This window comes from Nestor notabilis, unplaced genomic scaffold (assembly GCF_000696875.1).
Source record: "Nestor notabilis isolate BGI_N333 unplaced genomic scaffold, ASM69687v1 scaffold11292, whole genome shotgun sequence".
NCBI classification, from domain to species: Eukaryota; Metazoa; Chordata; class Aves; order Psittaciformes; family Psittacidae; genus Nestor; species Nestor notabilis.
Genome location: NW_009919705.1, coordinates 58,152 through 64,151, shown reverse-complemented (window position 1 = coordinate 64,151; position 6,000 = coordinate 58,152). Strand labels below are relative to the sequence as shown.

General features: G+C 38.2%; 1 protein-coding gene across 1 annotated transcript in view; it reads right to left on the bottom strand.

The window, feature by feature from the left end:
• Positions 1-1,546: 1,546 nt before the first annotated feature.
• Positions 1,547-6,000, bottom strand: part of KLF7 (Kruppel-like factor 7 (ubiquitous)) — a 62,448-nt gene continuing 57,994 nt past the window's right edge. The window contains exon 6 of the mRNA XM_010010344.1: positions 1,547-1,586. The gene's annotated coding sequence lies outside the window, so the exon portion shown is untranslated. The remainder of the gene's footprint in view (positions 1,587-6,000) is intronic.

Here is a 6,000-nt window from a genome sequence, read left to right as displayed (position 1 = left end):
AAGCTTAAAAAAAATAAAATGTCAAAAAAAGGCAGAACTGAGGGCTACAAGATTGGGTACTTCTGTGATATATTAGAAATACCAGAGTAGGCCTGAGAGAACGTGACCGAGGGCATCTCCAAAATGCACTTGTCAGACACATCTGGTAAAAGAAAAATTATAGTGCAAAATGAAAGTCCTTCAAGCAATGTTGTTTTCTTTTTTTTTTTTTTTAAATAGGGAGCATTCATACTTTTTTGTGTCATTGCTAAACAAAAAAAAAATAAATCCCCCAAACAAAAATATAACATGTAGTAAGTAGAGAGCAAGAAAAGTCCAAAGGACAAGAAAGAAAACAGGCCACTTTGCAAAGCAAGAAAAGAAAATCTCAGCCTGCATTATTAACTAGATGAGTAGACATGCTAAAACTAAGGCCTTGTTTCTAAGAGAAAAGCTGCACTGTGGTTTAGGTACTTAAATTGGTGCAAGAACCTTCCTGTAGAGGTATCTTAATTGGTTGAAGCATTTCTTACACTTCAGCTTAACTGCATAGGATGCCAATGCAAAGTCAATCCAGGCAATCAAGTAATAGGTGCAGCTACAACGTGATTTTAACTTGACTGATAATTTAACTTAGGGCAACTTCCCTGGTAGAGACATGGCCTTGGTAACAAAGTAGTGTTTAAACCAGTGTTTTGATCTACTTCCAGAATCTGACAGGCCTGGGGTTTAAAAACACCTTTGTATCACCAAAATGTACGTTGCAAAATGTACGTTGCAAAATACCAGGATCAGCCCTTCAGCCATCAGGCCTTCCAGGAACTGTGTGTTAGTTTTTCATTTCCCCGAGAGCCTAAAAAAAAAAAGGCTAAACTTGTCACTTTTCTGTCCATTCTAGTTAACTTTTAGTGTGTACATGCTAAGCCCTCATCCTCCTCTCTTCCCATCTCCCCTCCCAACCCCCAGATTTGCAGCCTACTCATTTGCAGTACACAGCAACATGTATTTCTCAGCACTGTTGAAAACTTTTCCTAGAGAAGCTGACATGATTCCTAAGATGCAGTGGCAACAGCAAGTGCCCTCCCAAATCAAAGCAATAGGCACGGTTGGCTACTACAAACTGTAAGTCAGTAGCTCAGTTTCCTCTTCTGTGTAGGTATATACAGTACACTGTTGTACATCCACACCCACACAGAGACAGGGTGGAGAACCTGTTTTCTGGCAGTATACAGAAGTTAGGATCAAAGCACTTAAAAAAAATCATCAAAGCTTTCATTTTGAAAATCGCAAAGAGTTCCAACTTCAATTATTACACCAAAAATGCCATAAACAAGCATTAAGGAAAACTATAAAACCCTGTTTGAAAAACGACGCCTGCATTTGAAAGTTTTCAGGTAGGGAAACCCATTCTTGAGGTGATAAAGGCAGCCTACCCCCCATCTCCACATTTTTATGTATATAATTTATATATATAATTACATCATTATATATATAACTTATATAGCATGAGTATGTCTTGGACTTTTTCCTCTAAGGAAGGAGGAAAGTTTCAGCTTTACAAAACAGATCTTGCAGTGCTAAATCTTGCCACTGAAGCCAGTGTAGAGCTGTGGAGGGGAAAGACTGCAGTAGTCATCCCTAAACTATTAATGAAAAGAGAAACAAACGTGACAAAAGGAAGAAGAACATCCAAGCTTGGTCTGGAAATGATCATTCAAGAAGGCGTAGATTTAATGCTAGTGAAAGACAGGCAAGACTTGTCAATGGGTAGCTGAAGTATCTTGTGAGGAAATAATTTTAATTTTTCAATACAGAGTTAAATAGAGTTATTGACAAGCACTGTTTCTTATTCTTGGTTTGTAGGGATCTTTGCAAGTGCAATTCTATCTGAAATCAGGAAAAAGTACTTTCAAAGAGTATTGGGTTAGAGGCATCACCCAAGATATGAAAGCTTAAAAACAGTCTTACTGGATGGAGTGACAGGACATGCCAAGTCCTGAATGAAATCAAGAATAAAAGCCCTTGATCCACTGGGTGCTGGCCTAGTAACATTAAATTATTTACAAAATTTTCCTTTTTTTTTTTTTGTTTTTTAAATTTATAGATTTTGACACACATTAAGGGAACAGGCAGAGAAAAGGGAACACTTAAGCAAGTTGGATTTTCATCAGTTTTGTCAAAAGCACCAATTATGACCTCTTCTGTATACAGATAAATACACTATGTGTGTTAGAGACAGCTAAAAAGCCCGAATTGTCTAGGGCCAGGTAAAAACGAGGGAAAAAGCCTGATTCTGTAGATATCAGGAAGGTCACACATAAGACACACTCCATCACAGCAACTATCATATTGATTGACTCCATTTTAGCCATACACCCTGGTGAGTAGTTATCTTTTTACTCCTAAAGTTAAAACAGTTCCAGAAGTAAGGACCTGGGGGCTTGTCCTGGGTTCGGGTTCTTCTTCCCCATCTGTGTTTGGTCAGTTCTTTCCACATATTAAGTGAAAATGTGCTAGCCTAAAAAAAAAAACCAATACACCAGTAAACGCAATTCCAAAAAGTTTGAGGAAAATAAGAATTAATAAAATTTAAAAATTAACCTTTGTAGAAATATATATTGGCTTAGACTTCAGGTCTTGGAAACCGTCTTTGAGACATCACATGGGTTTCTACTCTAGCAAACTTGTTTCCATACTATCTGCTTGGTCCCTGCAGCTGTGACACATCTCATGGTACAATATTGCTTCAAACCAGTTTGCTAAGGGTTTCTTTAAAGATTTCTTCCTCTCTAAGTCTCATGAAGAAGCCTTATAAAGTGTAACGAGGATGAAACTATGAGAGTTTGCGAGAAACCCTACAGACCTGTCCTACAGTCTGATCTGCCAGCACAAGACTGGGAAAAACTGGAACCAGTACACAATAAACCACTGAGAACTCTGAAATGAATCATAGAAACACAGAAAAATGAATGTTGGAAGGTACCTCTGGAGGTCACCTAATTCAACCCTCTGTTTAAAGTTAGATCAGACTGCTCAGAGCCTTGTCCGAAACACTGAAAGAATCAAGGATTTCAGTTCATCCTTTCCCTTCCTCTTTTGCCAATTTATCCAGCTAATGTAATTTTCTAGACTGAGTACAGGCTACTGTTCTGAAAAAGAACAACTCTGGGATAATGAAAAATACTCCGGACTCTAGAATGCTCTTTTCTGTTAGGCTAATCTTTATAAAATACATGTGATAGTTTAGATTGCTCTTTTTCTCCTAAGAAGAAAAATAAACAGAACAATGATGCATTGAAGTGGTGTTTTGGTCTCTAAAAAGTGACTAAAATACAGCATCATTTGTCTTTGTATTTGATATAGTATGAGTGAAACAATACATTTTTTTAGTTTAAGGTAAACCAGCAATGATCACATTGGAAAACCAGAATTTTGCTTGCCAGGCTTCAAGCTGGCAGCATAGAAAGTGTATTTCTACAAGCATATTTTCATACACTGATTCAGCAAATCTGATTAGAAAAATTTTTATACTGGTGCTTCTTAAATGATTTTTCGTAAGTCAGTTTAAAAATAGAATATTATCATAGAGTATAACTTGTCTCAATTAGATAATTGAAGAATCCAAAATAAATAATTACGTCGATGCTACAACATACGAAGCACATCTTGATCTGGAATATTCTGTCTGGTTTTGGTCTCCCTATTACAAGAAAATTACTGACATATCGGAGAAAGTCTCGCAGACAGCCACCATGGAGATCAGGTTCTGGAACACATGATGGATGAAGAGAGGCTGAAAGACATGGTTCAACCTTATGAAGAAAAAGGTGAGGGTAGATCTTATTGCTGTCTACAGATACCTAACAGAGGGCGCAGAGAAGAAGGCAGACTCTTCTTGGAGGTGCACAGTGGACGAGGCAATGAAAACAGGCTGAAACATGGAAAATTCCTACTTTACACATGGGCTTTTTAATTTGTTTTAAATTTTACCATGAAGGTAACCAAATACTGGACCAGCTTGTAGAAGAAGGTTGTAGAATTTCCATCCTTGGGGATATTTAAAACTCAGCTGGATATGGCCCTGAGCAACTAGCTCTAGCTGGAGGTTGGCCAGGACAGTTTGTGGAGGTCCCCTCCCACCTGCATGATTCTATCACTGACTGCTCTGCTCCAAAATATTATTTATTTACTCATAAAAACTCACGTTTGCTTTAGTTGCTTCCTCTATGTACACTATTTTCAGAGACTTTTGTCTCAATTTCTTCTCACTCTGTAGTTCCACACCCATGGAAACCACAATCTGACTTTTTTATAATGGCTTCTCTTTTGCAAATAGGCATAAATCTAGCATGAAGGAAACAAGGTAAAGCTTCTCCTTTCTACAGCTGGATAACTCAGTCCTCAACTGTCACCAAATCAGCTGTTTCTGGGTTTGCTTCCAAGAAGCCTTACAGAGAGGATTAGGCTTTCCTCATTAGTCTGTTTCTACTCATAGTTCACAAATAGAGGACAACTGTACAACTTTAGCAAGGAGACACAGGCCCAAAAAGGATCTAGCTATAACAGATTACACAAGTTTGAAGTGCACATCTTAAAATATCTGTGAAAAAAAAAACTTGTCATTGTAAAAAATGAATCCTGGAATGTTGAATCCTAATTATGCCTTTCCAAAATGGAGACTTCTTCTACAAAATACCAGCTATGGTTCAAAATCTTACGAATGACTAAGATACTTGCATAGGAGCACCCAAAACCTGAAGTCTAGAGATTGGCTGAGTACACCATGTATACAAGTGAAAAACGTCTCCCTTTACAAGCAGAAGAGATGTTCCCAAAGCTCAAAATCTGGCTTCAGAATTTATGACCTACTACAGAGATAGCCTGAGAAATCTGAAATATGGTTAAGTAAGTCTCTTACTCCCCTTTTATCTATGCTTTTAGGCTATTTGAATCCATGATTTAGATGTAGGTCTGCCTCTAGAACAAAATCATCAGACGTTTCAGCATGTTTTGTTTCCATGGGGCCCTTGTTCTGCCATATTCAAATAAGATGTCAACAAGACCATAAATGACAACTGGAAGTAAATAAAGAGTCTTGCTTGATTTTTGCAGTTTTAAATAGAGTCTGGTACTTAAACTGTCACTTAATAATTAAGGTTTTTAGACTACTGATAGCGTGTCTAAAGGCAGGTGTGTTCAGAGGTCAAAAGAGGATATTTATACAGGTTGACAGCCAATGATTATCATAGTGGTGGGTTTGAGAGCACGCACTTTAGGACACTAGAGTAATGAAATTCTAGGATTCTCTTACCCTTGTTTTCATCTAACACACTGACTGGATGCTCTACAGTTTCACACAGCTGAGGTTTCAGTTCCCATTAGACATCTGGCAGGATGCTCTATATATTCCAACACAAATTGGATTGTAGGGCCCTCAGTCCCAGTGGAACAGCTGGGTGGAATGGCCATTAGAAAGTATGCAAATACAGAGAAATACGAGATTGTCAGCAAGCAGTGCTCCGCAATTTTTAAATGTATACATATATATATAAGCATATATATATACACATAAAGAGTATAGTTAGTTTAAAATCTTTGGAATAAACTCAATTTTCGTTCTGTCTTCCTTTCTTTTCTGTCTTTCACTCTCTTTCTCTCTCATGCTCTTATCACAAATGTTACATCATTGTCCCTAAAAGATGGTTAGATTTTGGTCCATATTTCATGCCATATGGGCCAGACATCGTATTTCCCCCCTGTCCCCAAAGTGTTCAATTGACAATCACAGTGTTTTGTGAAAACTGTGAAGAAAGCCAGCATCTTTTGAGTAAATTCAATCTCTCACTGGAACCGAAGGTTGCAAAGCGTGAGATTGCACTGTGAGGGTGGTAAGACACTGGAACAGGTTGCCCCTAGAAGTTGCGGATGCCCCATCCCTGGAAGTGTTCAAGGCCAGGTCAGACGAGGCTTTGGTCTAGTGGAGGTGTCCCTGCCCATGGCAGGATGGTTGGAACTAGATGA